The following is an 11,762-nucleotide window of genomic DNA, read 5'->3' as shown; positions in this document are numbered from 1 at the left end:
AAAGAAAACTGCTGAAAAATAATAAAAAAAAAAAAAGGGGGGGGGGGCAATCAATTACAGAGCATCCAACAGGCTGAGATTAGTTTTGTTGTTTTTAAATTGTACCTTACCAAGTGTAAATATTATCATTTGCATCCCTCATTGCTAATGTGCCCAGTATAATACAATATAAAACCAGCATGAACTACTAATGCGTCTATTACTATCCTATATGCACACTGGTCCATTGACTGCACTTGCACCGAGTCCCTTTAGAGATCATCTACTGTGAAAGGCAACGCATGGTAGACTGCTGTGCTTAACCTGAATGTCTCCAAATGCTGCACGTTCTATTCAGGTGCATTCTACTTAGAGTTTCAGGGACACGCCAGTGATGTAGCAGCCGGCAGGTGGAACTACAAGCATCTGACACACCCAGAAGTGTTGGATGCTGAAGATTCTACTGGTGCTTCTAGCTCTACAAGAAAGCAAAGAGTACAGTAAACAGGGGCGGAACTATAATGTCATTGTACTTTAGAAAACACTACCTTTCTTTTCTTTTAATGACAAAGTCACTTTAAAAGCTGTATTGAATCAGCAATCGGACTAAGGTCAAACTGATCCATAAGAGAACTTAACACACCTCAGTGCAAGTATCCAGGAACCCTTAAAAACCTCCCTGAAAAGAGGTATCTTAATACTTACCTATCTGGCAGGCTGCAACTCCCGGATCTGTTGTCATCAAGAGCTTTGATTGCTGAAGAATCCTCAACAACTGACACTTCCAGGCGTGTCAAATCCCTGGTCCCCAGATGCACTCTGTCTCCTTCTGTCAGCCATTATGTCACTTTTGCGTCCTAAAACATATGCAACCTACACATTCAGAACTGTCAGATGTGGAAGAATCTACTGCAGAGTGTAGCTCTTTAAAGTTGCACTAAACTCAGGAGTTACATTTTAAAAATACATTCAAGTATCTTAACTATTAATAAAAATGTAGCTTATTTGTGTATCACTTGGCTGTAGGTCCTCAAATCATCTCTGAATTGGTGCTGACACTGTCCTTCCTTCTGGAGGGTGGCTACTTTTGTTCGCCCATGGTCCTGCATGTGTTGTAAAGTAGCCACCACTCCAAATGAGTAAACTAAACATGATATTGTTGTCCTCTCGTGATGGACTGCAATCTCATGTTTAGTTTATTAATCTGTACTGAGATTGTAGTCCATCACAGGCATCAAGCTTGGAGCGGTGGCTACTTTAAAACACACAGAGTCCATGGGGAACAAAAGTAGCCACCCTCCAGAAGGAAGGACAGCGTCAGTATGAATTCAGAGATCATTTGAAGATCTACAGCCGAGTGATACACAAACAAGGTCCTGTTAATAGTTAGGGTACTGAAATGCATTTTTAGGACTTAACGCCTGAGTTTTGTGTAACTTTAAGACAGCGATATTAGGTTTTTTTCTAATACTTACCTTGGTGGGCAGTGAATCATATCACCACCTTAAAAACAGGCAGGTAAAGTAACAGAAAAATACAGTATTTAAATGGTTAATTACAGTGTTTTCCTTTCCATAAATTAATTACCAAAAACGTAACTTCTCCAGAGAGTCAGTTCCCTAGCGCAGCCCCCTGCTCCTTGTACGTCTTAGCCTTCTCTTCTTCTGAGAGTGTCTATTTACTCACTGTGCTGGCCCAGCTCCCCTGCCCCTCTCTCTACATAACCTTTTATGTAGCAGCCCATGGAGAAGTGAAGGGGAATACTATTAGAGTATAACTATGGGTAACCTTTTTCCCCTATATTTCTCTTTAGGGTCACTGGAAGACATATACTAACGTCCTCCCCTGACACAAAACTCAGTATATAGCAGGCAATTCGCTATACGCGGAGAGCGCCGCAGCCAGAACCGATCCCAACAATAGTGTCGAGATCCACCCCGCTAGCTGATTAGATAGGCAGAGCCAGCTGTGCCCTCCCCTTCCCTGTCTGTCCCTGCAGTCAGCGCTGGAGGATCGTGGAGGGCGGGGGGAATCCCTGCGGGGAGAGGTGACTGACAGTCACCGCTCTCTGCAGGGAGACGATGGCGAAGTGAGCGCAAGGCGGTATGTTTTCGCTCACTTGCCGATCTATACAGCCGACATGTGACAGTTTCAATGTCACACGTCGGCTCTAACTGTGGGGGATGAGTGGAAAGCACTAACCCCTTATTTCTCCTTTAAGTAGCAGCTCTGAGTCTGCTGGGACTCATATCCAAGATGGCAGCAGGCCTCAGGGCTTTTGGATGTATAAAGGGCCTCAGGGCTTTTGGATGAACTCATACTGCTGTAAGGACTTACTTTATGTGATGCCTCTTGTTTCGAACAGCTTCTTTCTTCCACTTGTTTTCCACAGCTCCTCCAGCGTTGGTGCCGGTCTCTGATCCAGCACAGACACCTCGTGTCCCACGGAGTCTGCCAGTCATGTGCGCTTCCGGCTGCGTACATTCAGTGTTGCTCTCTTCCTCTCCCCTCTGTCTCTGGACTGCGCATGCGCCTGCCCACACTTCCTCCTTCACAGCGTTCGGGAGCCGGGACTTAGGCAGCGGCACTGACACACGCAGGTTTGTTGGTATTTGGCAACTTTTGTTTCTTTTTTTTTTTAAATGTTGGGGCAAAAATCTACTGCTTACTAGCTTTAGATATAGGCCAAAAACAGACTTTAATTTTACTTTAACTGATGGAGTACACAGTGCAGATGCGATGAGTACATATTTCCAACTTTATTGGAATGTCACAAAATGTCATTTTGTCAATGTTTACTCACCACAGCGGCGTTGTGAAGTGCTGTTGTTCACTGCAGTGAAAAAAATAAGTAGTGAATGCCCTACTTTTTCCAGAGCACACGGTCACAGTGGTGCAAACTGAACAAACAGGACACAAGGCAATTAGCCTTTCCATGTTTTGGAATCGCACTGGGCGAGGCTGCCCAGCGCACCACAACACACTTGATGTGAATGGACCCTTACAGGTAAATAACAAGAATACATCAAATGCACATGTAGTCTCATGGGAAGGTTTCCGTCCAAACCACTGACCTGATAACAGAGACTCTTTTGCAGGGATTTTTTTTTAGAATCCTTTTGACTGAATTGCTTTGTCAGCTTTTTAGATCTCATCATCAGATTCTTTCTCAACTGAGAATAAATACACAAACAGCACCCCACATAGTGAATTGCATCTATACAATCTTCCTGTATTTTGTAAATGCTGCACAAACTGCTGGCACTTTATAAATCCTGTTTAATAATATTGTGTTAATGAAAGGCTGGGGAAAGCAGAAAAGCCTATACACCTATCCTCCATGGACACCTCTGTGTCTATAGATCCCTCCTCACAATAAACATTGGCATCCTCCTTCAGGGTAATGGATGCTACAAGGGTCTTTAGGATACCATGATATAATGAAGCACAGTAACACGGCGGTGGATGGCTGCACTGCCTTGCCTGTCATATGAAATGTATACAAAGTGGAGCTGGTGCCTGGGGCCTTGTAGCACAACCTCTCCCCAGCCTCCAGGGCCCAGTGGCGAACTCAGCCTTCCATGGCCTCTAAGAAGCAGAAGGAAAGCTCTGACACTGGTCTCCTATGCCGAGCCCCGGCGGTGTATTGGAGGTCTGCTAGGCGCCATGTAAATAACAACACACGCAGCTCAATGTCAGCAGCAGCAGTTCCCATCCCTGTCCCCCTCCTCCCACAGTTCAGCCCCGGCTGCCATCTATTACCGGACACACGGGGTACACGGTCACGGGCGCCGGCCAGTCACAGTCATATCAGGTGATCGGCTTCCTGTCCCGGGTCTCCCTCCTCCGCCAGCTTCCTGGGCTGCCCCGATGGCTCCGGTCTGGCCCGATCACATGACCTCTGTGACGTCATCGCACGGACGGGAAGCTGCTGGGACAAACCTACTGCATTTCCGTAGCTTGCTTTTGCTTGTAATGCTGCTACGTGTATGAAGTGTGAATTACGCCCTGGGTCTTGGGGGCGGCCATTGCTGATCTCGTGGATGTTATGCCGAACCTATGTTTTTTTGCACTTTGAATGACTGTATACTTCCCATTTTTTTAAGATGAGAAAGAGGAAAACTGTTTCTTACTGAATACATCAATAAAGGACTCAGCCCACCATGCCTGCTAGTTATAAGGGACCATGAGGATTTCAAGTATAAATCAAGGCAAAAGTTGTTTTAGTTTTGGATGGCGAGGGATTAAAACCACTGTTAGGTTTTTATTGCTGTTTGTGCCCCATTAGGGAGATTCGATCTAATTGCCCTGGTCACCATTGTCCCTGGGAATTAAATTGAGGGTAAACCCACAATTTTGATTTGCCACCAGAACAAGAATAGAGGGGGAAATCTTCAAACGGGACATTTTATCCGGTGACAACTGTCTAAGAGGTTTTTCTAACTTTGTAGAGATATCCTTTTACTTCCTGTTGAGTCCACACGACAGGAAGTGAAATCTCCCTAAAAGTCATAGGGGAAAAAAACATACAGTGGTTTAAATCTTTCCCTACGCTGTCCAAAATAAATAAAAAGTTTGGGCTTTAGATATGCTTTAAAAAGAAGTATTACACCAATTTAAAATACTTATACTTATCCCCCAGTGGACCCAGTTCTTGGAGCGTTTGGCCTGCTTCTGATCTGTGGGTGCCTTGAGGCCATCATTTTGTATGTGTCTGCTGGCAGTCAGCTCCACACCAGGCTGAAGCCCAATTTTTGCTAATTTCTATGGGGGAGCTACAGCACAGCACTTTAGCCATCAGCCCCTATCTATGTAGAGACCAATGCTCTTTTAATCATATCTGTTCTTGTTATTATTGGATGTGACTAGCTGTCATATGTCAAGGAGTGCAGCCACCAGGCATGTAGTGTAGGCTCAGCACAATAACAAGAAGAATCACTGGCACTCCAACAATGAACACATCTTTTACAGGGTTATTCACAAAAGGGTGAAGGGTTTGGAGAAGGCAGGAGAAGTGAACAATCTAGGACAACATAGCTGAAATGGAAAGTGAGCTGAATTGGAGAATTTTTCCAAATCAGCTATGTTGTCTTAGATTGTTCACTTCTCCTGCCTTCTCCAAACTCTTCACCCTTTTGTGAATAACCACTTGTTTACATTATCACAAAGCAGACACTGTTTGCCTGATGAAGGGCTCCCATGCAGCCTCGAAATGTTGTTTGCTTTGGGATAATGTGATAAATAAAAGAAATATTGCTTCATTGTTGGAGTACTGGTGATTCTTCTCTCCGATCATCACTGCAGCACCCACCATCGTTTCATTTGGGACCCTACGATCAGAAGTGCGAGGGGATATACATAGCAGGCTTGGTGTAGAGTCAGCAGACCCATGGCCGCACTCTCTGCTCGGGGGCCTTTTAATGTCAGTAATAGCTGTCAGCTTGTGTTGTTGGGAATGATGGCGCCAGTCTCCAGCGTGCCTGCTGCCAGAGATGAGCGCTGTCATTTACAGTACAAGCCACCAGCTAGTATATGGCTGGAAAAGATCTACCACTGCCCCTGCTGGCACTGAATGGAGAGTCAGTCTATAGATGCAGCCACTGTTTCTGCACTTAGTACTATAGAAGAAAAACTGGCATCCTGCCTTCCTGGTATCCGGGCACCTCCAGATAGACAACCAGCAACATCCAGCATGAGTCTATGAGTAATATAGTCTATACTCTATTAGATGTGTCAAAGGCCAAACTTTTTTTTTGTAGTCTTGTGTAAAGTAGGGAAGGGTAAAATATACTCTTAGGTTTTTATTGCTGTTCGTGCTAGCTGGGTAGATTGTCACTCTCTATTTGTCCTGGTGGCCATTATCAAAATTATACAGTTGTCACCCAAAGACAATGTAACGATACATCTTTTAACCCTATCTCTGCCAGCGCCGTAACCCTTTAAACCCTGTAAACAGCCTCTGGGACTCTGTTTACCTGTGTAAAGCTGACTGTCGGCTTTATGCTGGAAGTGTTTCTGTTGCCATATTACTTCCATGGACCAGTGAACTAGGGTTGCCACCCTTTCTTCAAGCGAAACCCGAACACTCTAGCAAAGCGCGAACTTTTTTGGGGGAGAATGATTCATGGCCCATTCATATGTAAATATCGCAGTTGAGACTATCCTAATTTTGGTTGCCCTCATCTGCCTGAAATCTTGTGTCTGGATTTCTGCTCCCATGAAACCCGGACACAGCATTCAAAACCCGGACTGTCCAGGTGAATCCTGGACAGGTGGCAACCCTACAGTGAACAGTGTCCCCCCGCTGCCTAGCTGCCCCTTCTGCAGGTCCAGGACTGGCATCATGGACGGAAAGCAGGGAATGGAGCTTGAACCAATGCTGATTGCATCACTTCTGGCTCCACAGCTGTCACTCCCCAGTTAGAGAAGTGTGATCTGCGCTTCAATAGCTCCTTTGAAGTGGAAAAGTGTCCCATTAAAGAGAACCTGTCCCCACTTATATGCTATCACATAGAGGGGTTTGTGAGTAAAGTCCCCCCCCCCCCCAGGAATCCACACATACTAACATAAACACACATTGGTTGCACCTCCATACGAAATCGATGATTGCACTACACATGTTGGGTATCATCGTGTGAGCCGGAGTGAGAGCAATAATTCTGGGGCTAATATTCATGGTTAACGCTAAACAGATGATCTGTACGGGCTTTAAAGCCTCACCTATAGACAATTTGGGGTACTGTATTTTATCGCCATTTCTTGGGCGCATTTGATTTTTAAGCTTGGCATGTTGGGTATCCATTTACTCAGCCCAACCTCATCTTATATTTTACTAAAAATTGAGTATTATATTGTGTTTTTGGGCACTAAAATTAACTTAAGTGGAGTTTTTACTGAAATTTTGGATTCGATAAAGAGTTGTGCTATATTTTAATGTATTGTAAAAATTTGCAACTGCCGCCATTTTATTCTAAAGGGTCTGTGATTTTAGGAAAAATATAATCATTGAGGGTTTTAAAGAATTTTCAGGCCTAAAATGTGGATTATACCGTGTGCAAAAAACACAAAAAAAAGCCTTGGCAGTAAAAGGGTTAATGGGGGGCATCTGTTACATGACAACTGAGAGGACGACCCTCACATAGGAGCAATTGTCACCTTCAAGTCTGAAGCTGACCTCTTTTTCTCCATTCAGAGCGGCTAGTTACAGGTACAGGAGTGGCCAAGGTTGCCTATCTCTGCTCTAGAAGATTCTTTTCATAGATCATATGTTTCTCTTCGCTGACACAAACTACATTTTTACAGATTGTAAAAATACATTGAGGGGAATTTATCAAAACTGGAGCAGGAAAAATCTGGAGCAGCTGTGCATGGCAACCAATCAGCTTATATCTTTTATTTTCAAAGCTTAACCACCTCCCGTTCAGCGGCCGTACATAAACGGCCAGACAAGAGCCTTGTAGATGCCGGTGGCCAGCGCGCACACGAGTGGGAAAACTACCTAGCTCTGTCACCGAAGGTCAGTACACGATCTCCCTCTGATGTCCTCTCCAGTGTCAGAATGCAGGAAGTGATATATATTACATCACTTTCACATTCAGCTGTCATTCCTGGCTACAGAAGCCGCAGAGAAGCTGGTGAAGCAGATCTGTGCTTCATCAGTTTCCCTGGGGGTCCCTGGGTGGCAATAGGGGTCTTGGAGACCCCTGATGTCTCCATAAAGAGGACCTATCACTGTATATTGGCAATCACATAGGGAGCTTCTTAGCATCCTATGTGATAGCAAAAAAGTTAAGCATAAAAACAAACAAACACATATTAATGTTTTTTTAAAAATACAGAAAAAATGTAAAAGTCCCCAGCCCACATACACACGCAAACATGCGTTGGGTGCTCCTACGTGCGAAAATGACGATTGCGCTGCACCTGTTACATATCACCGCACAAGTCGGACCGTGAGCAATAATTTTAGGGCCATCAATCACTGATAACACTAAACCAGTGGTTCTCAACTTGTGTAACCTCAGGACCAACATTTGTCCTCGGTCATTAAGTCACGACCCAAGTCGCACTGCAATTCAACACACGGCAATGAGGGCTGCTGTGCTGTGATGGAGCTCCATCCATATGTGCATTGCTTGTACAGCTCCCATACGTGCCTGTAGAGGTGCCGGGAGCCAGAATGTGATGTTACTCTGGTCCAGGTACCTCTAGGACAAGCGAGGGAGCTATAAGCAATACATGTATGGATGGAGCTCCCTCGCTGCCATACCCCCCAGCTCACCCCACCTCAAGCTTACACTCGGTGCCGGGCAGCATATTTTGAATGGCTGCTCGGTGTGAGAACGGACAGTGCTGCGCTAGGGGGAGGCTGAAGAGCCTCTCACCTATAAAAGTTGAAGGCATGCGGCGACCCACTGAACACCGGGTCGCGACCCACTTTTGAGTCATGACCCACCAGTTGAGAACCAAGGCACTAAACTGATGAGCGGTAAAAGCTTTTAAAGCGTCGCCTATAGACATTTTTGGGTGTGGTAGTGTTTTGCGATTTTGCGGGCGCGCACAATTTTAAGGGTTGACATGTTTGGTGTTTATTTACCCGATGTGACCCCGTCTTTTATATTTTACCAAAAAATTGGGGTGATAATAAATATTTCATAATATAACGTAGGGAAACAGGTTTTTTTCTGTACTTTTTGTTGTTGTATAGTACAAAATAGAAACCCCCAGTGGTGATTAAATACCCCCAAAAGAACAATATAAAATTAAGTTCAGTACAGCGTTGCATGATGGAATAAATGTCAGTCAAAGTACCGCTGCGCTGAACACTGAAAAATGGCCTGGACAGGAAGAGGGTGTAACACCCTGGTTTTCAAGGGGTTCCCTGAACAAACTGAAGACAGAAGCTGATTGTTTACCATTAGGGGTGCACCGATAACGATACTAGTATTGGTATCGGTGCCGATACTGAGTACTTGGGTGAGTACTCTTACTCACCCAAATGCTCCAATACCTTCCCCCAATACCAGAACTTCCACTCAGAGGAAGATTTCCTCTGACCGGCAGTGCCATAGAGGGACATGGAGCCAGCTTCCCATGAGATCAGGAGTAATGACCCTCCTACCGGCTTCCTGAATGACTGAGAAGCCGGCTTTTGAAGCCAATCAGCATTGAGCTGGCTTCTTGGCCAATCAGGAAGCTGGGAGGCGGGTCATTACTGATTGGCTTCCTGATTGGCTGGGAAGCCGGCTTGACGCTGATTGGTTGGAAAGCCGGTTTCCCGGCCGAGCACAATCAAGCCAGCCAGACAGCATGGAGCCAAGTTCTCAGTCATTCAGATTGCCCGGGAAGCCAGCTCCATGCCAGGGGAAGCACCGGTATCGGTACTCGCTATCGGCGAGTACCAAAAGCAAAGTATCGGTAGTCGTATTCGATACGGAAAAAACTGTATCGGTACATCCCTAGTTACAATGGGCAACTGCTCCAGATTCTCTCTGCTGCAGTTTTGATAAATTCCCCCCAGTGTGGAAAATGCATCAAATTTGCAGCAAAGCATGCAGATGTTACCATAGCAACCAGGCTACATGATGCAGTTGTGACCTAATTGGTTGCTACTGTTTCTCTTTTAGCTCTGTCACCGAAGGTCAGTACACGATCTCCCTCTGATGTCCTCTCCAGTGTCAGAATGCAGGAAGTGATATATATTACATCACTTTCACATTCAGCTGTCATTCCTGGCTACAGAAGCCGCAGAGAAGCTGGTGAAGCAGATCTGTGCTTCATCAGTTTCCCTGGGGGTCCCTGGGTGGCAATAGGGGTCTTGGAGACCCCTGATGTCTCCATAAAGAGGACCTATCACTGTATATTGGCAATCACATAGGGAGCTTCTTAGCATCCTATGTGATAGCAAAAAAGTTAAGCATAAAAACAAACAAACACATATTAATGTTTTTTTAAAAATACAGAAAAAATGTAAAAGTCCCCAGCCCACATACACACGCAAACATGCGTTGGGTGCTCCTACGTGCGAAAATGACGATTGCGCTGCACCTGTTACATATCACCGCACAAGTCGGACCGTGAGCAATAATTTTAGGGCCATCAATCACTGATAACACTAAACCAGTGGTTCTCAACTTGTGTAACCTCAGGACCAACATTTGTCCTCGGTCATTAAGTCACGACCCAAGTCGCACTGCAATTCAACACACGGCAATGAGGGCTGCTGTGCTGTGATGGAGCTCCATCCATATGTGCATTGCTTGTACAGCTCCCATACGTGCCTGTAGAGGTGCCGGGAGCCAGAATGTGATGTTACTCTGGTCCAGGTACCTCTAGGACAAGCGAGGGAGCTATAAGCAATACATGTATGGATGGAGCTCCCTCGCTGCCATACCCCCCAGCTCACCCCACCTCAAGCTTACACTCGGTGCCGGGCAGCATATTTTGAATGGCTGCTCGGTGTGAGAACGGACAGTGCTGCGCTAGGGGGAGGCTGAAGAGCCTCTCACCTATAAAAGTTGAAGGCATGCGGCGACCCACTGAACACCGGGTCGCGACCCACTTTTGAGTCATGACCCACCAGTTGAGAACCAAGGCACTAAACTGATGAGCGGTAAAAGCTTTTAAAGCGTCGCCTATAGACATTTTTGGGTGTGGTAGTGTTTTGCGATTTTGCGGGCGCGCACAATTTTAAGGGTTGACATGTTTGGTGTTTATTTACCCGATGTGACCCCGTCTTTTATATTTTACCAAAAAATTGGGGTGATAATAAATATTTCATAATATAACGTAGGGAAACAGGTTTTTTTCTGTACTTTTTGTTGTTGTATAGTACAAAATAGAAACCCCCAGTGGTGATTAAATACCCCCAAAAGAACAATATAAAATTAAGTTCAGTACAGCGTTGCATGATGGAATAAATGTCAGTCAAAGTACCGCTGCGCTGAACACTGAAAAATGGCCTGGACAGGAAGAGGGTGTAACACCCTGGTTTTCAAGGGGTTCCCTGAACAAACTGAAGACAGAAGCTGATTGTTTACCATTAGGGGTGCACCGATAACGATACTAGTATTGGTATCGGTGCCGATACTGAGTACTTGGGTGAGTACTCTTACTCACCCAAATGCTCCAATACCTTCCCCCAATACCAGAACTTCCACTCAGAGGAAGATTTCCTCTGACCGGCAGTGCCATAGAGGGACATGGAGCCAGCTTCCCATGAGATCAGGAGTAATGACCCTCCTACCGGCTTCCTGAATGACTGAGAAGCCGGCTTTTGAAGCCAATCAGCATTGAGCTGGCTTCTTGGCCAATCAGGAAGCTGGGAGGCGGGTCATTACTGATTGGCTTCCTGATTGGCTGGGAAGCCGGCTTGACGCTGATTGGTTGGAAAGCCGGTTTCCCGGCCGAGCACAATCAAGCCAGCCAGACAGCATGGAGCCAAGTTCTCAGTCATTCAGATTGCCCGGGAAGCCAGCTCCATGCCAGGGGAAGCACCGGTATCGGTACTCGCTATCGGCGAGTACCAAAAGCAAAGTATCGGTAGTCGTATTCGATACGGAAAAAACTGTATCGGTACATCCCTAGTTACAATGGGCAACTGCTCCAGATTCTCTCTGCTGCAGTTTTGATAAATTCCCCCCAGTGTGGAAAATGCATCAAATTTGCAGCAAAGCATGCAGATGTTACCATAGCAACCAGGCTACATGATGCAGTTGTGACCTAATTGGTTGCTACTGTTTCTCTTTTTTTTTATATTGATAAATCACCAGTTGCAATGTACA

General features: G+C 45.6%; 1 protein-coding gene across 1 annotated transcript in view; it reads right to left on the bottom strand.

Moving 5' to 3' along the window:
* The window catches only part of RAB5A (RAB5A, member RAS oncogene family), a 54,004-nt gene extending 50,078 nt beyond the window's left edge, over positions 1 to 3,926 (bottom strand). Inside the window, exon 1 of the mRNA XM_018569259.1 lies at positions 3,742 to 3,926. The gene's annotated coding sequence lies outside the window, so the exon portion shown is untranslated. The remainder of the gene's footprint in view (positions 1 to 3,741) is intronic.
* Positions 3,927 to 11,762: the final 7,836 nt, after the last annotated feature.

The sequence above is a fragment of the Nanorana parkeri genome, unplaced genomic scaffold, assembly GCF_000935625.1.
Source record: "Nanorana parkeri isolate BGI_ZX_2015 unplaced genomic scaffold, ASM93562v1 scaffold1313, whole genome shotgun sequence".
NCBI classification, from domain to species: Eukaryota; Metazoa; Chordata; class Amphibia; order Anura; family Dicroglossidae; genus Nanorana; species Nanorana parkeri.
This window is presented reverse-complemented; position numbering and strand designations above follow the sequence as displayed.